Source organism: Triturus cristatus, chromosome 11, assembly GCF_964204655.1.
Source record: "Triturus cristatus chromosome 11, aTriCri1.1, whole genome shotgun sequence".
Classification (NCBI taxonomy): Eukaryota; Metazoa; Chordata; class Amphibia; order Caudata; family Salamandridae; genus Triturus; species Triturus cristatus.
In genome coordinates, this window is record NC_140594.1 from 984209790 (window position 1) to 984233007 (window position 23218).

At 42.1% G+C, this 23218-nt stretch overlaps 1 long non-coding RNA gene across 1 annotated transcript in view; it reads left to right on the plus strand.

Moving 5' to 3' along the window:
* The window catches only part of LOC146785782 (uncharacterized), a 34543-nt gene extending 13329 nt beyond the window's left edge, over positions 1 to 21214 (plus strand). The window contains exon 3 of the long non-coding RNA XR_014970484.1: positions 20839 to 21214. This is a non-coding gene — a long non-coding RNA (uncharacterized LOC146785782). The remainder of the gene's footprint in view (positions 1 to 20838) is intronic.
* Positions 21215 to 23218: the final 2004 nt, after the last annotated feature.

Here is a 23218-nt window from a genome sequence, read left to right on the forward strand (position 1 = left end):
CCAGCTCGAACATAACAGTTGTTTTAACCGTTATTTGTCGCACGGGCTTGATGGTTAGCGGCGGTTAGTTAATTGCTTGAAAAAAAAAAGTACAAAAGCCAAACCGCCTAAAGACGCAAGATAGATTTATGAGTGTCGTGAAACGCAGACCCCACTTTCACAAAGGGCCTATAGTCTTGCCCCGGCCACGGAATGTTAGAAGCCCGCCCCCGTCATCATCAAAAGAAAAAGAACACCGCTCTGTCTCTGGAATCCCTATTGTCTGATTATGTGTGAGAGGATTTGTAAAACTCCGCTGTCAGAGCCGCACATTTCACTCAATAGGCCCTTGAAGAGACCCATGTTCAGTATGACGGGCACACGTCCCTGTTTGTAAAATACAATACAGAAATCACTATTTATTTGACGTTCCTTGAGACCACGCCTGCGTTTTCAGACTACGCATCACTGTATTTTTAACAATGGTGCTTAGTCAAGGTGCAATGAATGCATAGAGTCGGTGGGCCTCATTTATGAAAAGTGACGCATCACTGCGTGAAAACAGTGATGCGCCACTTTTCACTGCGCCCTCCCTGCGACTCCAGTGATGCGTCATATTTACAGTATGACGCATCATGTCGCAAGGAGTCACAGATAAGTCAGTATTTCTGACGTATCTGTAGGCGCAAAAGTGACGCATCGCTGGAGTGTGTCGCAAAAGTGACGCATCGCTGGAGTGTGTCGCAAAAGTGACGCAACTCCAGCAATGTGTCCTTTCACATGGGGCAAGCCCCATGTGAAAGGGCCTGCGTCAGTCTTACGCCTGCTGTGAGGCAGGCGCAAGAAATTGACGCATTTGCACACTAGAAGTGGCGCAGTGAAATCTCGTAGATTTCACTGCGTCACTTCTACGACCCTTTGTTGCGTCAAAACGCCCCCCTTATACCTGGCGCAGGTATAATGTGGCGCAGGGGTTTACAAAGTGACGCATCTACCTAGATGCGTCACTTTGTAAATATGGCGCAACATGGCGCATGTTTAATGCCACTGGTGCGTCACAAAAAGTGACGCACCGGCGGCGCAAAAGTGACGCAGGGGCTCATAAATGAGCCCCGGTATGTTTAATATCCGGCGCCGGCAGCAGGCATCATATGAAGGGAAGTAGGCGACACGTTTAAAACTTTGTTTTCTTGCTGAGGCGGCGTTTTCTCTGTGTTCTGTCTAAAGTTTATTGTTGACTTGTCACATGAGTAGTTTTCATGTGGTTACCTGCCTTATTAAAAAATCACAAAGAAAGTCAGATAGCAACTGTATTTGCAATACAAAGGTAGAGAGCAAGTTTGATCTGCGATGAAAGTAAAGACAGAAAAAAGGGAGAATAAAATGAGTCTGCCAGTTTTTCTGGTATCATATTAGAATCTATGGGGCAGATTTACGTTCCCTGGCGCATCCCTGCAAATCAGCAGGGATGCGCCAGGGAAGATGCATCACGCAAGTTTGTCCTTGCGCCACCGCAGATGTGCCGAATTTACAATGCGGTGCATTTTGGGGCAAGGACAAGCAGATGCGTGACGCATCTGCTGGCGTAAGGTTGGCGCAGTGCTGAAGTTGTGTCGCAAGCGCGACACAACTCCAGCACTGTTCCAACCTGGCCTATCCCTAACATGGTGCGTCACGCCTTAAGCCTGTTTGAAGCAGGCGTAAGGATTTGACGCACCAGCGTCGGAAAAGTGACTGCGTGAATGCTTGTAGATTTCACTGCGTCACTTTTCCGAGGCTTTTTCCGACGTAACTCCCACCCTTCATACATTAAACCTGACGCGGGTTTAATGTGGCGCAGGGCTTTACAACGTGACGCATCTCCCTAGCAGCATGGCACTAGCTTTGCGCCGCCGCTGCGTCACAAAAGTGACGCAACGGCGGCGCAAAAGTGGCGCACGGGGCTTGTAAATCTGCCCCTACACGTGCTTGATTCACAAAAAATACAATTGTTCCAATATACACTGTCTGTGCCAAGACGGACATTTCTGAATTTGTGAATGGGAGTATAGGATTATTCAACTCTTAAGGTTGATGTCCCTGGGGTTAGTGCAGTAATAGCAAGCTCTGCAGCAGGGGTGTCTACTGTACAGCCGGATCCAAGCAACATTTTCAGGATAACCACTGAGTATGTAAATTTGTTCCATTTACAACATTTGTATGTATATTAACTTATCTGGGCAGCCTGAAAATCTGGCCTGGATCTACCCTTCCTTGATGCACGTTAGATAACCCTGCTCTGCATCAAATAACCAAATTAATATGACCAATTTCTAAATTTTGTCAATATTTTTTTCTCATAGTGCAAATCCGTTAAGCTGTTTTGTATAGCTATATGTCTAAAGGAAAACCAAAGCAATAACACTTGCTATAGCCATCAGCTTGGATCAATGTTCATTTTAAACCAAATGCTGAAATGCCACCTACGCTGCCTACTTGTGCTAGGAAGGGGCACCTTCCTGCACAAAAGCAATCCTGAGAGGCGCTGTCCACTTTCTATGTCTGCTGCAGAATACAGCACACATGGAAAGAGGAAAAAAACGAGAAGAAATAAAAATATTTCTACTTGTTAAGCCTTCTCTGGGAAAGTGAAAGTTTTTGGCACTGCCTTAGGTTTAGGTGATTAAGTAAATCTTGGGTAGGATCAAAATCCAAGGGTGTTGCGTTGGAAAACCCACCACAATGCCCATGGAAGGCCTGATTGGCACAGAGTGAGGCAAAGGAGTGACTTGTGCTGCGTTGTCTTACTCCATATCTATGAGGCCACGCAAAGCAATGCAGAGCGGCTTTGCGTCATCTCGTAGATATGATTGAGAGGCTTGCGCTGCAGAACCATCCAAAAAAGTGACGCTCCGCCGGAGGAAACCTCTCATAAATAAGCCCTTAAGTATGTACAATTTTTTGGGGGTCACACAGTGAGGCCATCACTCTAGGCACCACCTCCTTGGTGTTACAGAGTGAGCCCGTCACTCCAGACACCCCCTCCTTGGTGTTGTACAGTGAGCTCATTGTTAGAAATGGCGGCCTCTAGTTGGCAGTGGCATGCACCCTGTCCAAGAAGGGACCCTACCTTCTAGTCAGGGTAAGGGATTACACACCCAAGATAACCTCTGCTCACCCCCTTGGTAGCTTTGCACGAGCAATTAGGCCTATCTCAGAGGCACTGCGTAAAGTATTTGTTCATAACACACACAGTAACACACTGAAAACACTACAAATGGACACCACACCAGTTTAGAAAAATAAACAATTTTATCAAAACCAAACAAGACCAAAACAACAAAAAACAACATACAGAACTTAAAATATCACTTTTACAGGTTTTAAACAATTCTGTTCATAGAACTCTATGCTTGTGGTATTTCTACACAAAGTACCTTAGATGCATCAAAATCCACAAGGAAAAACAGCCGCAGAGGAGGGAAGCGTCGGAAAACACAGCGATGAATCGATTCATCAATCCCTGTTGAGGCAAATGCTCAGTTCTGCTGCACACAGGAGAAATGTTGCATCAAATCCGGACTGTAAGGGAAGCGATGCATTGAAATCTAAGACGGTTCTGGTCTGTGTGTGATGCGATGGAAAACTTGCTGCACAGGTGCGATGTGTGGAAATCCAGATACGCTGGCTGTCAATACGGCGGTGGCAAAAAGACGCTGCATCAATTTCTTCAGCCACAGTCCCATGATGCATTAATTCTTTTAGCCGCACAGCAGAGCTTGCATGAGAGTCAGTGCGGGGTCTCAAACTTTGGAGACACGGTGTGCTGAACTCGGGCTACAGCAGTTTCTACGGCCTCAGGAAGGCGCAGCATTGATTTCTTCAGCTGCATGGTGGCGGTGCTTGGAAATGTCTTCTGCATGGCGGTGCTGCATCAGAAAAACAGGCGCTGGAAGGGTGAAGCATGGGTTTTGAAGTCTTTAGCAGCAGGAACCACCTCCAAGGGCCAAAAATGGAATTGGCACCACTTGGCAGGTCAGAACTCTCAGCAGTGGAGTTCAGGGATGCTGCAGGTGAAGTCGTAGATGGCCCTGATGCTTCTTAACAGGAGGCAAGCACACGCAAGCCCTTGGAGAAACTTCTTAAGCAGGACAGCATTTTGGATGATGGCAGATCAGCAGTCTTGATTTTGCTTGACTTGAGCACCACATTTGATACAGTGTCTAACAAGATCTTGCTCCAACACCTTCAGAACATTGGTATAGGTGGTTCTGTATTGGCGTGCATTAATTCTTTTTTTATCTCGGTGATCTTGTCAGTTCATTTCTCCCCCTTTCAGCTCTTAATCTCATGCTCTGCGACACGGTGTTTCCCAGGGCGTGTCCCTGAGTCTCACTCTATTTAACATTTATATTCAACCTCTGGCTCAGATGATTAAAACCCTGGGTTTTACGCTGGTGTTGTATACAGATGACACTCATAATGATTTTAAAAGGTTTAATAAGGTTTTTATAATTGTTTTATGTTTTTCTAGTCAATTAGTTTTACTGTGATTCAATTGATGAATTTGTGCTTTTATGATCTGTCTGTACATAGATCGAATAAAGATTTTTTTTTAAAAAGACACTCAGCTCATATTTTCCTTTTCTGATAATCACTTATCAGACCTGGCTAACTTTCAGAAGGGACTATCCACCGTCTCAGAGTGGTTGACTACTGATTGCCTACGTATGAATGCAAGCAAAACTGAAATCATCCTCTTAGGGAAAGACACTCATTCATGGGGCAACCACAGGTGGCCATCTTCTTTGTGGACCTCTCTGTTTTGCATTGAATGTCTTTTGAGAGGGCCTAAAATTAATCTGGGTTTTTTCACTCCTGATATTCATCAAACTACTATTCAGGCAGTTATCCTATCTCAACTAGATTACTGCAACATCTTTAGCTGGGAGTAATAAGTCAGTCATGAGAAGACTTCAGCTAGTGCAAAATGCTGCAGCCGGGCTGCTGCTTTTCCTTCCTAAATCTTGCTCGGCTTCTAGACTTCTTTGCAGATTGCGCTGGCTCCTAGTGGATAGGCATGTACATTTCAAGGCCTTGTCTACTGCCCATAAGATCTTGCATTCCCAGGTAACTCCTATTTTGGTCAATTTGGTATTTCCATACTGCCCACTACGTCCTTTGTGTTCAATCAATTCGGATTTGACCACGATCCTCAGATCAACAGAGTCAGAGTGGGAGGTCACTACTTCCGCACGAAGGCCCCTGCTTTCTGGAACGCGCTTCCACTCCACATCAGAATCCTCCAGAACTACTTGCAGTTTAGGAAGTCATTGAAGACCTGGCTTTTCTCTATGTAGGTTCTCTCCCCTCAATATGGTTTGTGCCGTCTTTCTGCGAATGTTTTCTCATTGGAAAACCGCTAGGGAGCCCAGTTGCTAGGGCAGCTATGCGCCTTACAAAAACTTCACAACATAACATACACAGCAAAGTCCAGTCCCTTTCCTCTCCAAGACAGAAACAGCAACTGCAGGCCAAACAAGCAAAGCACCACACAGCAAAGGGGTAGTACTCCTCCTTACAGCTCTTCAGCTTTTGTTCTTATCAGAGTGTCCTCTCGATCCAGAAGTGTTAAAAAAGTCTGTGGTTTGAGGTCCAATACATATATCCCTTTTAGCCTGTGAAGTAGGCATTCTCCAAAGGATAGACTTTGCAGTGCACAAGTTCTTGCCTTGGCCAGTCTTGGCTCCAGACACGCTGCAGGGGGTTGAGACAGCAATGTGAGCGGCCATGCACAGCCCTATTCAGGTGTCAGTGACAACTTCTCCCACCACTCTAGCGCAGGAAAGCCCAGCAGCTGGTGTTGGACCATTGGGATATGCAGGGTATGCCTCAACTCCCTTTGTGTGACTGTCTATAGTGAATGTACAAACAGGCCCCTGTCAGTCTAAACCAGGCATTGATTCCACAGGGAGGCAGAGGCACACGCTGGTAAAACAAAAAAATGCCTACTTTCTAAAAGTGGCATTTCACACACAAAAATTAAAAAACACCTTTACTAACAGATGTGTTTCTAAATTCTGTGCTCAGAGAGCCCAAACTCCAAATCTCTAGCTGTTCCCAATTGAAAGTTACACTTGTAAGATGTTACAAGGCAGCCCCAATGATAGCTAATGGGAGAGCAAGGTCTTGGAATAGTGAAAAAAGAAACTGGCAGGATTTCACTATCAGGACATGTAAGACACACAGGTAAATGTCCTACCTTTCGTATACACTGCACCTTGCCCATGGGGGTATCATGGGCCTAACTTAGGGGTGCCTTACATGTAGTAAAAGGGAAGGTTTGGGCCTGGCAAGAGGTTGCACTTGTCAGGTCGACATGACAGTTTAAAACTGCACTCACAGGCACTGCAATGGCAGGCCTGAGACAGGTGTATAGGGCTACTCATGTGGGTGTCTCAACCAGTGCTGCAGGCCCACTAGTAGCATTTAATTTACAAGCCCTGGCCACACAAAGTGCACTTAAATAGGGATGTACTAGTACATCAAATATGCCAATCATGGAGAACCAATCAGAATCACAATTAACGCAGGGAACACTAGCACTTTAGTACTGATCAGCAGTGGTAAAGTGCCCAGAGTCCATAAATCGGCAAAAAAGACCAGCATAACATAACAAATGCAGAGGGTAGATGCAAAAAGACAGGGGAAACCACACAAAGGATTCCAGGTCAACACCCATCACTCCAGGCACCACCTCCTTGATGTCACACAGTGAACCCATCACTCCATGGTCTTTTTTCCATGCATCTGCAATATGACACATGCGAAATCCGTTTTCTCACTTGCAATGGTTTCCCCTCCCATCCGTCCCATCCAAATTGGCATAAGTTCACTTAACAGTGCATTTGCAATGGTTTCCCCTCCCATCCGTCCCATCCAAATTGGCATAAGTTCACTTAACATTGCATTAGCACTAAATTTACACATGTGCAACACTTGTTACAGAAGAAGAAGATGCACAAGCATCTGCGTTGTGCCCTGTAATAGAAACGTTGTTTAGACTCCTAAAGCACAGCCTTAAATTATCATTGCACTTGCAGAGCCCTTCTGCAATATGGCATGAGGTGCATATGCAGCAATGAATTCCACTCTGTTAACTTTATTTTTCCTGGCTGTTCTTACATTTAGATTTGCTAATAGCAGCAGGTTACTCATATTAAGAACACTCATTTTTCTTAATCTGTTCTAATTCTGAAACTATTGTGAGATTGTCCACCTCATTGATTCAAATTCTCCTTGCTCCTTTCCTGGAAGTACTGGTGCACTGATTTGATTTATTCATTTTTCACACTTTACACAATATTTCACTCACATATTATTTTCCATTGTCTGATATTACTGCATTTCTGTAGCACACCTCTTGTCATTTCCCCCAAAGGCGCTTTCTAAAACCATCAGGAGACTAGTTCCAACAATTCACCCTACTGTCACCTTTAACTCTACGATGCAAAATCAGACTAGGGCGTGTTTTACATTATTGAAAGCAATCAGATTCTTTGTTATAAGTGAACAGTTCACAATCAGAACACAACGTGTCTTCCAATCGCATTTTGACTTTTTCGTTATGTGTGATCCTTACGAGCAGTGATCAATTTGTAAGTGGGTCCGTGCCAGAGCTCAAAGCTCTGCTCAGAAGCCCGAGACCTGTGCAGTTAAATGTCAACGAGCCGCATACCAAAGCTGTGTAGTCTTGAATTCATCTCAGGCCTCTTTAATCCACAGCCAGACACTCCCTCGCCCTTTATAAGACACTTACAGGTTTCTATTTTCTCTATTTGTAATGGATATTCCGTCTTTCTTTTCCTCTGTCTTTCTGCTTTGTGTGTTTTTTCTTCTCTTGGTAAATGTCTGATGCAGTTAAATGAGGGTCAGTCCCAAAAAATAAGTGTCTGTGGCCCCCACTGGCTACCACATGCTCAAATTAAGCACTGATTATTGCTAGGTTTGTGCTATACAAATAGCACATACATAAATACATAGAAGAGCATGTGGTTGCAAAGCGAATGAGGGGGCATATTATCAAGGGCAATATCGCCGCTTTAGCGGCGATATTTTTATCGCCCTATTAGCAAGCTGTTGCTAACAGCTGTTAGCGACAGTTTACTGGCAATAGCGCCGTTTTTTGCCTCTTTGCATGTCAGCGATATTTTTCGCTAATGACATGCAAAGTAGGCGTTCCTCACTAAGAGTAAATGGAAACAGTCGCCAAGACAAGTTTGCCCTATTATCAATGCCCGCGTTACGATAAAGCCGCGCTAACCGCGATTATCACCGTAAGCTAACGTCTGCAAAAATCCAGACTTAGCTATACATATAATGGGAGGTTGATTCTATGGCTCAACCCACATCTCCCTATCATCAAGGGTTTCCCTATCGCTGCAGGAATATCGCTGGATTTTCAGCGATATTCCTGCATTTCGCCACTATCGCTGGATTTTTTGTCGCCTTAGAGATAAGCGTTGATAATAACGCGCTACCTCAGCGATGTAATCCAGCAATAGCCGGCGATAAAAACACTGGCGCCAGGCGCGCTTAGCGATAATTATCGCTGGCCGTTGATAATATGCCCCGAAGTTGTTAGCAAAAACGACTGGCAAATTGGCGTTGAAAAGAATTACCTTTGTGCAGCCTGGCATGTTACAACTTGTGTAACTGTACATGGGGAATACACGATTTCCTGAAAGTGCACTTGGGTGAAAAGTTCAGAATAGCTAATGTACTCTGAAGCAGATAGCAACCATAGTGCTTTATTTATTGTTGGCAATGTTCTGTAATTATACGGCATTTGTGCTTCAAACATTCAAGCATAATGAGTTAACGCAAACAGCTTCAAAGAGAATATTGTGCCATTGGAAAACTTTTTTAGGTTGTTTTAACATAACTTTTACCCAACTTCTTTATCACAACTTGTCTCAACTAGTCTTGAGCTCGTTTACATATTGAACTCCTGCCCCTTTTCACACTTCCAAGCAGTGTATTGTTGGGCTGCTTCAGAGAACTCCAAATCTGAAATTCTCTTTTTTGGGTCAGTGGTGCATCCAGTGTGTCATGTGTCCTAGTGCATGGAAGGAAATGGGCCTCCTGGCTGTTTGAATTATAAAACAAAGACATAATCAGGATTCAATGGGACTCTTAGGCCTTCGGTCCTGGTGCTACTGCACCTGCTGCATCCCTGGGTCGTGGACAATATAGTACTGGGAAGTACGAACAAAGCAGACTCAAAGTTTACAGTTGCTAAAGTGACAATCTAAAGCAGGTGGACATAAAACATTCCAAATTATCTATCATCTGCTTTCCAAACGAGATTGCAATATATTTGTTTACTTTATTTACAATTAATTAAGTAATCTTTCTAGCACTGCAGATTAGTTTAGGAAAGAGACTGCGAGATAGATGTATTTAGATTTATTTGGTGGCCTTAATGGGTCGGAGAGAGGTAGAAACAAGGGTGAAGACAGTTGTGAGACCGGTGGGGGGTAGGCTGAGTTCAAGGTCATGTCAATGTCATGTTAATGTCAATATTCTCCAAGTCTGCTGGCTCCAAAATACACTGAAACCAGTTTCAGTGCAGGCTGTGGGAGGGAAGTCGATTTTTAATCTCTAGGATATCATGTCAAACAGCATTTTTAATAAGAAAATATGGCCTCCAAATTCCTTAATTTGCTTTACAGGAGCTGAGATCCCACAGAGTTTATCTGGATAATATCCCAAACATCTATTGTGACCATTTTGTGGTAGGAAAGGAACTGAAATATAACAAACTCTGAGAGCCAGAACATATCTCTGTTTTTCAACTGCTGAAATGATATTCACGTCTAACGCAGTTTATGGTCACATAAAGAGCCTTCTACTGAAGTCAAGAGGGACACAAGTAGTGTACAATTATTCAAATTCCCCAAGCCCACAGAGCTGTCATTGAGAATGAGCCTGCAGAACGAATGGGCTACCCATCAACAGCAGAACATCATATTACAGCCAGAGGCGGCCCTAGTGCTGCCAACACAGCTACCCACTCAGCTTGCCAACAAGCCAGAGGCTGCCCGTGGGAAAAAGCCATCCAACTTCAGCATCTGGGGCCCAGGATGGCTGTGTACAGAGGCAGTGTGCAGTGACGCGTGGCAAGAAGTAGCATCTCGCGATGGCATACTTCATCATTAGGGGGAAGTTAACTGGGAACACAACAAAGTGTGGTATTTTGCAATGCGTCCATTGCGTCTTTAGGATGTCTTGCAATGTAAACTTATCTGCCTGGGTTTGATTTCTGTGAGGTACTTTGCATATAAGATGAAAAAATATAGGTAATAAATTGGGGACAGAGCCATACCGGCATTCTACTTGAGATTTATCGCTTACACTGGTCCAGTCCTGCACAATGCCATGATTTCAAGTTATGCGAAATGTAGGAAGTGTTTTCCTTTTGCAATGTGCAGGAGTTTTTTGATCTGGGCCTGTAGGAGACTGATTTGAGTGGAAAATATCCCACCAGAAGACATTTAATGTTTTTTTCCTTAAACAAGACATTTTCTTCTTCAACTAGTCACAGATATGTTGTTAATACTCTTATTTGCCACAACTGTGTATGCCCTGCACATGCACTACAGAGCTCTCTATAGTACATGGGTGATGGATGGGATCCTCTGAAACTGCTCGAGGGGCATATCATCAATAAACTGCGATAAACATCGCAGAGCGCACTTAGCGCTAATTTGTTTAACGCCGGCTATCGCCGGATTTGATCACCGAGATAACCCGTTATCATCAATGCTTATCTCCACGGCGATGGAAAATCCGGCGATAGTGGCAAAATGAGGGAACATCGCTGGAAATCCAGGGATACAACTACAGTGCTAAGGGAATCCTTGGGGATAGGGAGATGTGGATTTAGGCTTAGAATCCACCTCCCTTTATGAATATAGCTAAGTCTGAAATTTTGCAGACGTTAGCTGATGGCGGTAACCCCGGTTAGCGCGGCTTTTTATATCGCTATGGGTGTCCTGGGTCAGCTTGTTGATAGAGAGTAGTGCAGTTAGCGATATTTCCCATGGTATTGTGAGAGGAAATGCCTTCTTTGCACCTCATTAGAGCTGCGATGCGAGGCATTAGTGGAACGGCGGCTGACACAAGGAAACACGCGCTGATGCCTATTAGCGTGTCCTTGCTAATAGTGAGGTAATTCATTCGCCGCTTTTTGGCCAAAAACGGCCGTTAAAGCGGCGTTGTTGGCCTTGTTGATATGCCCCCAGTTAAGTTGCCGACAACTCTAACGCAACTATCGTTGTATCCAATTTAAGACGTCACAGCCTCCATCGGTTGTACAGCAGTAACTGCACTGCAGGAGGAATATGCTTATTGCAGAGCTACACACGTTCAAATGTGATTCATGAATCTGGTCTGCACTTTGAAAATAGTATCATGCCAAAAGAATCAGTCGTACCAACATCTCTAACCCCTACAAAACAATCCTAGTATACCTTACTGTTTCAAAATTCTCCTGCCTTAAGCAGGCACCCAATGAAACATCACTAATGCGGAAGTTGGGATTGAAGAGGCATGGAAGAGCAGGCTGATTTCTTCAATGGTGTAATTTAAAGGTGTTATACTTGGTAACCCATCCTCAAACTGAAATATTCTGAATAATGCTGACTGGGTAGAGATTCTCATAAATCAAAGAATTCTCATTTTGCATCAGGAAAAGAACACCTGAGGTGAAGGTCGCTTAGATTTTAGGCAAAGCCTGATTGTAGGGCATTTAGAACAAAATTTAGATAACTTAGGGGCATATTTACAAGATAATGATGCAGTGCAACTCTGCAAGCCATCTTTCTGCACCGTGAAAGTGCAGGGATGTGTCCTATTTAAAACAATACGACGCATCCCTGTGCTTTCCTCTGCATCCTTCCACTGGATGATTGTTTTTGTGCAGGAAGGGACACGTTCCTGCACCAAAACAATCATTGATGGCATTATCTTCCTTATATCTGTGCTGCAGAATGTAGCACCCTTACAAAGAGTAAGAAACAAGAAGAAATAAAGGTATTTCTCCTTGTTGTGCCACTTTTACGCCTCCCCTGGGGAATCTGACGCATTCCCAGTTTCACAAAACCTTGTAAATCTGAAAATGCATCAGGTTCTATGGGTGTTGTATGGGAACAGAAAGTAATGCGTGAAAGGGGACCATATTTACAGGGTCATGAAAAACCACGCAGGGTGGCTTTGCATGGCTTGTAAATATGGGTCAGCACATTGCGCCACTGGAGCGTCAAAAAAAGTGACAATCCGGTGGCACCAGGGGCTTGTTAATTCACCCCATTGTGTGTGTTTGAACTATATCTAGCATGCAATAAACATATGCCCCCATTGCAAATGAACTGAATCTAATTGAACAGTATCCGTAATCAGACAATGCCATTCAGAACGCATCCTGGTTGGCATATGGTGTTACCATATATGCATCACCAACCAATGGAACTCAGAATTTAGAAATACTTTTTATTTCAATAAAGGCACATTTTTAGGCTTACGTTTCCATGGGCAACTTTGTGACCATGATGGAGAACTGATTACTTTACCTGTCCTGATCTTTATTTCATCAACAGGGTAGGTAAAGGAAAGGTAACTCTTTTGCCATTTAGCCTGTCGAAGTGTATAAAGTCAATAAAAAGTATTATTTGCACCAAACTAGATAAATGTATTGAGGAAAATCCTACTTTTAATTGGACCTTACACTGGTAGTTTTTAAGAGTCAGAGGAATATACGTGTAAACATTCATGCACACTCTCACAAGAACACGGAAATGTGTCCAAGTACTCCAAAAATACATTACACATTGTTTGCTGATTTTGTTTTCAGTCTGATCGGTCTTAGACCAACTAAGTCATCTAGGCTAACCCTGTCAGTGGAAGGTCAGTTTCTTCCCCATTCCTGCTTGACCAAGAAATTTAGCGTGACATATTCGGTGATGTCCTCGTTAATCTGAGCAGGTGCACTTGAATTGTGACAACCATGGTTGCTAATCCTATTTTTTTTATTCTTAATCATAAATACCTCACCTTCAAATTGTGTCATATAATCAAACATGGATGTAAAGATACAAGTAAATAATATATTGATATTCGTGCACAGAGGTAGACATTTCACTGTGTAAGCTATGCAGAAAGTTGTGTATACCTACACATGTCCGAATGTCTGTCTGTCTGTCTGTCTATCCCATAATGATGTGTAAACTGTATATTATATAATATGTATGTACATATAATTTGTATGGACATACATATACACACTATTCTATAGAGATTTCCACTTATTGTCCTAATGATATGTGAGGTTACGGTATAGAACGAGTAAATAACGGATCTATGTCATCATCCCACTGTCTTTTTCCCCGCAGGGAATCACAACGCGGTCGTTACAACGACCGCGTTGTGATTCCGCATACCATTACTCCGCAAGTCAGAACAACGACTTGCGAAGGGGGGGCGCTGGATGTTGGAATAGTATCATTTACTATTCCAACTCCAGTCTGCGCGGACACTAGGGAAGGTGTTGGATTTTAAATTCAACACCTCCCCCGGCCCCTCCACAAGTCGTTGTTCCGACTTGCGGAGTAATGGTATGCAGAATCACAACGCGATCGTTTTAATGACCGCGTTGTGATTCCCTGGAAAAAGTTTCGCGGTAGACGTTGTTTACCGTAAATAACACATGCTTAGGCTAGTCAACCTGCACAATGATGATAATGTTTTTCACTTCATATTTGACCTTATCTTGTAATTAGCTTTACATGCATGGAAACTCATGATGTGCTACAAAGGCTGCCGAAACTGGACAGAGTGACACACGTTCTGTAATTTACACCTGCCTAATTCAAGCTCAGATGGTGCAAATGTAAGCGTTGAAGGCTTTTCTTTAAAACGATACCCACTGAATATATCTCAACTTTACAGTTATATGTGCCTTGGCAATACACTTTTAGTATGACTCAAATATCGGCTCCGTGCTTCCTTTGTTGCACGCCTGCTTAATTTTAAGATGCTGATATGAAAAGAAAGTCGTTCAAAATTTGATTGGCAAGATTATTTGGTTTGGAGGAAAATGGGTGTGGTTTTCTCTGTGAAAACCACTTTAGAATCAATCAACTATATGCGAACTACAGTTTTTATTGTTACACTAGAACAGTAAAACTAAACATACAATGATGCAGGATAGGTCAGTATCAAGTACAGTTTTATAAACATTTGTAAGTGAATTCCTACCTGTTACAGAGTACCAAAAAAAGTTGGAAATCTTATCTACTATAGAAAATGATCATTGTAATTCCTAGGCCTCCCTTCTGCCACTCAATGGGTGTGCTCACTTTTTAATTCCAGGGAAAACACGTGCACAACGTGGTCAGATGTTGGGTGTGAAATACGTACTCAGCTTCCACTTACATTACAATCATTTATTCACCGTTTGTATTGTGTAGAATGTATGAAAACATGGATCTGGACGTTTTCCAGGTGTAAATCGGTGCTGTCACTGCATGGACATTTGTGAATCAGTCAGTCGGTCAGAACAACTTTATTTCGCCAACACAATGTAGGCATAAAAAGTATACTACAGTTAAAAAACTGACATTTCACAGCATTACAATAAAGTATAAAAAATATAAAAATTATTACATTAAAATCTAAATTCATAGTTATTTATACAATACAATCAAATGGATTCATTATTCGGAATGTAATTTTAGCCGATTGAACGTCTCCTTTTTTAAGGCAGATAACTGAAAGGACGCCAAAGAGAAACAGATGAAAGGGTCAGGTAATAGTTGCAGGTAATAAAGGGCTACACATTGGTGAATCAATTCTTGTTGTGTTTGGCCTTTTTTATACATGTGCAATGCCATAAAACGAGGCCTGCCGTTTGCTGTTCCTCAAGTATAGTCAGCCAAGTGTATGAGGTCAAGCATTCGTTCCCAAATGCATCTGTAAAAACAAAATATAGTTGAGCGGGGGTGTTATTCTAGGCAGGCAGTGTTCTTTCCCTTGTCCTACGACTCCCTGATGGGAGATAAGTGGCTTTGAAAACTTCAATAAGATGTTGACGTATGAAAACAATAGAACATACGCAGGGGAAAAGACATGCATTGAACATAAATTGTGACCCAGAGAGATTTGTTTTTTGTACAGTATAAACATATTCTATGAATGTTACTTTTTCTTAAAGTATTGATTGACACTAAAACTTAATTATTATAATATGATTACAATTGAAATAGTGTTTTAGGAGGAAACTTGGCCACTGCTGCTATTATTTATGACAACGATATTCACGTTTTTTTCCATCAAACCTATACTGCTGCAAACTGCAATCTATGCTTTGCTTTCAAACAAAAACATATGAGATTGGAAGCAAGCACTTATATCTGCAACGCTGGTCCAGTGGCCACTTCTATAGTAAATGCAGGCTGTGTCACAGAGATGAGCAATACAAACAGACTTTGGTCACATTTCTTTACTCTAACGTTTGATGCATGACGTCAATAATCTATGGCACAATGTTTTAAATTAAGGTTTGTATCAAAATACTGAGATCAGCAACGTGGACCTGCAACAATATCCCATCTATCACATACACCTGCCACTACTTTATGTGTAGCACGAGAAGTAAGTATACATTAGGTTATTAATTATTAATTACATGCTGACCTTCCGATGTAGTGGTTGGTGGATGAATTGCATGTGATTTCATTGCCATACAAAATATTGCATGCAATATAGTGTGTGACCGGCTTAATTAACAGTGGCAACCTTGCTGTAAGTTTGCACATACAAAGAAGAAATTGTTGTGTTCCTGCGATTTTCTGATTATTTTATTGAATTTTAAACTATGCTGTACAATAGGGAAGCAATTTCCTTTAGCTCATGTAAATTCATGTTCTCAGTTACTCCTTGCCTGAGATTGTGCTCTTACATTATTGACCAGGTAGTGATACATTCAATTTATGGCCTACCACATAGCATATGTTTTCACGCAATGTTTATGCACAAATGTGGGCAACGTTGAAATAGCATTTTTTAGCATTTAGGGAATGATATGTCTTCAGCATAGAGGATACAGAATGCATGCATAAAAACAGCACAGGTCCTCTCAGCCACCATTCATTGAACAAAGCACTTTTTACTTCACATTTCCAGGAAAAACAGGTAGTTAGGAAATTATGCAGCCTGTGGAGTTGACTCCTTTTCTGCAAATGCAAATGAGGACTGTTTTTCGCTCTCTCAGATATATACCTATATTAATTTACAAGATTTTCATCAAGCTATTTTTGTCGCGGATTTACATATTGTTGAGGAGGGATCTGACACAGCAAGGAACAACTGCAGGCAGAGGAACACCTCATGCTCTAAACGGCTCCTCTTCTTTCAGGAAGATCTGTCCAAATTATACCTGCATGCAAAGTAAGGGCGCTAGGTGATATCTTTATTTTGATTCCTGTATGTACGAGGAGCTGAAATTTTGATTTTATGTGATTTTGCCTTGTCCTCGCAGCACCAAGATAGCAATTACAGCTGTTGGTGGTACTCTGCATTGTCTTTTAAAAATTAGACTTTTTTGTTCTATTTGAGAATAAAATATGATAAGTGCACCATGTGTGCATGAGCAGAACATTTTCATGTTCCCAGGCACGGCTTGGTAAAATCATAATTGCCCATTCAGTAGTTCTTATGGTGTGTACTTTGATGAGGACTCACTGTGCATGATGACCTTCTGGAAGGAACTGATCATCAGAAGTGTGTTCTTGACATGAGGTCCTTGTGCAGATCATTAATATTTTCCTAAGAAATCACCATGGCTTGTCAAAACCCTTTGTAATTATACCAGATGTTTCAGCCTAGCTTTGCCTTGAGTCTGATATTGATCAACTGCTGTGCTGCCATAAAAATGACTTGCTTTAAAACCCAAAAAGGTAATAGCGATATTGATGGTTGCTCGCTTTTATGTTGTTATTGCTTTTGTTGTGGTTAATTGCATGCCTCCAGTGTACTTGTCAGGGACATCGCACAGCTATTATTGTGTTGCGAGCCTCACTGTGCATTGCACATGGATCAGAATGATATCCAGAAAGTATGCTTCCTTGGTCAAACATGCATACTACTATAAGCCATGTACCTATAGATAGCTATTTGCTTTACAATGCAAGTATGACTGATATCCTTATAAACAGGCACAGAAAGGTAGCGGTGCCTATTTTTTCAATGGTAGATGCCCGCACCAACTGTATGACGCAGTAAGTTCACGCGCACCCAACATTTTGAGGCATTATGTGCGTGCACGTTCAATCTGATGAAGCAATACATCAAATTACAGAGAGGATTAACTATGGATTTCCAGGCAATGGTGCATTTTGCTCTAATATAGATCACTGAGTTGCCAATGTAAGAGACAATAAAAGTAGTGTAAGGGGCGTAATGTCCTTTTTCACCAGCCGAGGGCTTTTACTTGACTTAAAAGATTCACCCTTATGAAAAAAAAATTAAAAACAACCTTCATGCAAAGAAAAATAAACCCGCGTTACTCTGATCTGACCAAACCGCTTGCAAAGCCTACTGTATTCTGGGGCATTGAAAAACAATTAAACTCCATTTAATGCTAATAGTATGCAAGCCATGCAATGCATTCTGCACTTATTAGCGTGTGTGTTTTTTGTTGCAATCTAGCTAATAAAGGTTTTCTTTTACACAAGAGAATTTTGACCGGGTTGACTCCAGACAGCTTTCCAGCTGAGGTCTGGTCCTTTGCTGAACCAGCGCATTTTCCCATTTGGGCTGCATCAAAGTGAAGGAAAATCAAGGACCACTAACGTCTCAGATGGTAGCACTTGCCCTAACAACCAAGGTTCAGGAATTCTTTGGAGCGGGCTGAGGTCATTTTTCTCCCTTTTCCTCCTAAGGCTTTTCTCTATTAATCAGAGCTCGCAGCTCAGATTGGTCTGCAACTTCCTCCCAATCCACGCTAAGCCTGTCATTTCTGGCCATTATTTACTTTAATGGACTTTGGCTGATCCCTCATGAAGCTTTGGAGCTGAGAAGAATGAGACTGGAGAGCAGCGGGCACAGACATGGGTGTGGGTTTGCCTGCAGATTAAGCATGGCAGATGGGCTTTCTTGCGGTTTCCTGTGCGCCGAGTGTTGATTGAGAGGGTATAATGAGAGAGGTGGTGCCAGCACAATGGCCGCCGCCACTTCATTGCGCCTCACGTCTAAACAACCCCATTTTTCAGAATCTTTGGGTTGTGAAATTTTGAGGAAGTCAGAGCACAAGAACAAGTACAAAAACAACTGTAAATAGCCATGAATGTTAATCCAACACTAATTGGCCCTTCTGCCATTAGAGGCGCATTTTGCTCTGTGTTTTTTTAAATTCAAATTCAATTAATAACATTGCTGGTTAATGCAGCATTTTTGCCAGCGATATTAAAACGGAGCAGAGTATATACCAATAGGCTGTTTTTAATTAAGTAATCACCTACTGGTGAGAACGTTTTGCATCTAAATACATTTTTTTTGCTACTTATAAATTTGCATAACTTTCAGGATATTTTTATAAAGAGCACCAAGCATTTTTTTCTATCACCTTTGCATATACAAAATTGTACAGATGTTGTATACAGATGCTTCAGAAAAATTTATGACAAAATTGTTCATTGTTATGAGCAAAAATAGGTCTCATTGATTTCTCTTTTAAAATATTCTACAGGATTCTGCACTTTCAGTGATGGAAAAAAAGAATGTCTATTGATTCTGGTCTCAGACGCTTCACCCGTCCAGTGTAGTGCGTTTATCAGCACTACCTTTGAGCTCTACAAAAAAAAAAAAACAGAAGTCTCCAGGTCAAGTTTGTGTACAAGAGTTTAAATTTTGGGTGCCGTTCCCCCACACCCACTCCCTCCAGTCTAAAAGTTTCCACACACTGCCGAACAAGGCAGCTCAACCAATTATCCGGCTTCCTTCAAAACCATTATCAAGTTTTTCAAAACTTCTTTCATTTCACTGTTGTCATTCGATGAAAAGGAAACTAACCACCATGTCGAGACAACTCGGCAGCCTAGCAACCCGCTGCCACATTTTAATTCCGATTTGCTCTCGGACTTGACTGATGGAAAAGGGACTATGTCAAGGCAGTCGGGAGAGTTGTTTGTCATTTCTGCGATGTAAAGAAAACTAGACTGTTTTTGAAAGTGCCGGGGGTGATTGATGTCGTAGTTTTACGCTAGCATCATTCCTTTCCCCTTATGTTTTAGGAGGATTGATGTCATACCTTTTCACGCTTTTTTTGAAGTCTTAGAAGAAGCAAAACATGACACTTTTGTGCCTAAGGAGGGTAAAGGGGTTTTCTTCTTTTTCACTGACCTGGACCCCACCAACTTGTGAAATGTCATGACTCTATTCAACATGTCTGCCACAGCTATACTGAAGCCCCATGAAGGCCGTGGTGGGGGGGAAAGGGGGAAAAGGGGGTGCATTTTGTTAAAAACTCAGCGAAAATCAGAAGCGCAGAAGGTGAGCATGTTTCCATGTTGCAAGAACAGCAGTTTCTTTCAAAAGTTTTCAAATTGTAATGATTTATTCACCTCATATATTAAGCAGCAGACTTTCTTTTAACCTGCTGTTTGGCAGCACTATTAAAACGTTCGATAAAATGTATAACTTTCTGATTGCGTGCAAGCAGTATTGTAATATTAGAAAACTTGTTTTAATTTACGTGTAGTAGTCAGTGGCCTAGCTAGTTTCTCCTTGGCCCCGATGCAGGTGAAAAGCTGTAAGAATCCCTATTTTACACATAAACGGATTTTGAGACATTTCAAGTAATACATGAATAAACGTGCAACATCCATACGTTAACGAGACATGAGAAATAAACATGAGAAACATAGTTACTGTATCGTAAAAGCATGCAGATCATTGTAGGATAGATGAATTCATATTCATTTGAATAATATAGGTTTATATTTTTATTAATCAGCCTTAGCATAATTATTTCAATGTGTAATAGAATGGTAAAGTGATGTACTAATGTGTTCTAATGTTCCTAACCATCCTATAGAGATCGTAGAAATGTACAAAGAATTAATGAATTAAGAGGTAGTCTAGATAACTTTGCATGTGATATTGACGATTTCGGTTCTGAATTCCATCTTCTATTTATGTGAAAATTGTGCACCAAATGAGAAAAACAAAAGGTGGTGCTACACAGTCATATTGAGTGTAACCCTCCTGAAAACGTAAGACAATAATCTACATGTATGTGCTAATATAGAACACTTGAAACAACATTAATATTTTATAATGTGACATAATTTAACATGTTAGTACTTTAAAATTGCAGGGAAATGACATAGATACATGACATCATTGCAACAGAATTTTTAACATCTCTGAATGCTTATAAGTTGAAATGGGATAATAGAATATTGTTTTACCTCTATGAAATGTATATTGCATTACTTAAATCCTGTGTATTCCTAAATTGACTATATTCTAGGCCTTCATTGTACTATTCTGTACTGATAAACACTTGTGAGAAGCTTTTTCAAACTTACATTGTGAAGCAAATCTGTTGCTTCCTAAAAGGAGTTCTCACTCGTTCAGAAGGACTTTTTGCAACAAAATGTAAGACTTTGGGAATATTTGCTATGGGAAACTGCCCTCTTGAATTCATTCTCGTGCCTGCTGCAAAAGGATCATTGTTTGAATGTTTATGTGTACCGGATGACCCACAATTTACGTGATCAGTACCACACCTTTCTATAATATGTTTCTTCTTTCATGCAGTGTGACAATCATCTTATATGAACTGGCCAATGGACTGAGGGGTCTGAAACGATGTGGTGACCAAGGAGCTGTCACCCCGGAACTAGAAGAGTATATTAAACATTGATCTGATGAATTAATATGGTTTGTTTTCTGGAGTGGGGTTTAATACTTGTCGGTTTGGTTCTGTTGGTCGATCCAACCGATTCAAGAGAGACTGCTTTTGGCTTTCCTGCAACTCTGTCTGTTTATGCTCATCTCTTACGGACTCTGCTCACTCTCTCCTTTTGGTCTGTGGCATATGCTATGTGCGCCATTCATGGACTCCTTTTTGATGGGACACCGCGCATGAGCTGTCATGGTCCATGTCCTTGCTGAACTCTCCTAATCCTTTTGTCACTCTTTGGAAAATAACAGTTTATTCATAATGTGATGCCCTTAAATTGAAATCTTTGATAAACTACATTTTAACTGGAAACCTGAGTCTACTGTTTATCCTGATTTTTCTTTTAAATTTGAGTGTGCTTTCTGGATTTGTTTTTTGATGCCAAGGAGAGATCAGCTTAGGGAAATCTCTGAATATCAAGTACTAATGGTATTGTTTTTTATAGTCGTAGAAGAATTATTGGTTTGCATGATTTTGGTCCAGCTAAACCTCTTCAGAAGTGTTGGACTTGGCTCTTTTTGCATGGTCATCCCAGAACTTTTTGCCTTCCTCCTGTATTTTTTCTGACCTGTTTTTGTTGGTTTTAAGACTCTGGGCGCTTTACCACTGCTGATCAGTGCTGAAGTGCATGTGCTCTCTCTTGTAACCTTGGTAAGATTGATCTACGCCTGTTTGGCATATTTAATTTACCTGAACAGTGGAATCCCATATACCCAGGACCTGTAAATTAAATGCTACCAATGGGCTTGCAGAGCTACTTGCGCCACCCATCAAAGTAGCCTTTCAAGCCTGTCTCATGCCTCTGCCTGTGGGCCGGTTGCTGTGTAGGTAAAAGTTAGGACATGTGCCTTAACTGTGTGGCAGGTCCTGGTAGTGACAAACAGCCTATTTGGTTTCTCACTGCTGTGAGACTGCCCTCTCATAGGTTTGCATTGGGGATTCCCTGATATGTGCTTCATTGGTAATTTCTGATAGGAGAGGGGTAGCGTGCCCATGTTTGGTATGTTTGGAATAGTAGTGATAAATCCAGCTTATTGGTGAAAGAGGATTTGTCATTACTATTTTATAAATGCCACTTTTAGAAGTGGGCATTTCTGTGTGCTTATGAGTCTTTGTGCCCTGCCTCGATGTGTATTTACCATCTGGTTTTGATTGACAGGAGTGTGGGGATGTGCATTCAGTGTAGACAGTCACAAGGGGGGTTGAGGTGTGTCCTGCCTTACCTGGGTGACTCAGCGCTAGGTTGGATAGACCTTGGCTGCATTTAGATTAGTCGGCGGAGTTTCCTGTGCACCTTAATAGGCCTGGTCTGCATTTGGAGTAGTGAGAGGAGGTGCACCTGCACCTGAATAGGGCTGTGCCTGCCTTCAACAATACTGTTTTTGCCCCTGCAGTGTGTCTGGGGCCAGGGATTGCGATGTGGATGGGAGTGTTGGGCACTTCTAAACAGTGTTTGAAGTGCCCCACATAGCAAAGTTTTGGAACTATAAGTACAGGGGCTGTTACCCCATGAAAGTAGACACTGCATGGGACTTGTAACCAGATGATCTACATGCTGCAACAGAGGATTGCTGTGCTGCCAGGGAACCACCACTGTGACTTTGCCTTGTTTTGCTGATCTGCTAAAAGGACTGCATCTATGTCCCAAGGACCCTGTGTGCTGTCCTGCTGCCTGCTTTCCCTAATACGCATGCCCCCAGTGCTCTCAAAGGAGCCCAGAGCAAGGTGAGCACTATGGACTGCTCTTGGGGGCTGCCCTGTGCTGGAGAAATCATAGCGCTGGTGAGCATTTCATGTTTCCTTTATCTTTCCTGTGGTGGAGGGCAGGCTGAGTGCTATTTTTTTGCCTTCTCCAAGCGCGTTGAGGAGCGCCGGATTCCTCTTTCCCAGCTGAGGGAATGCTGAATTGAGGAGCCCCAGCCAGCACGTGGTGAGCACTGCCTTGCCGCTCGGGATTGCCGCTGCCTTGCCGCTGGGGATTGCAGGGTGAGAACAGAGACTGGCTTGTATTGATTATAAACACCACAAAAAGAATCTCAGATTCTCTACTGAATCAGATACTAACCAGTGAGAATAACTCAAAACTCAGATTTAATTGACAATTTTCAAAAAGAAATGAGAGGAGACGAACAGGGAGGTAGCCAAGAAAAAAGACTATTTAGAATGCTCAAAAATAACCAAGCTGCAAAAAGATCAAAAATTCTCGCGAGAAAAAGTTTACCCCGTGTCAGCAAC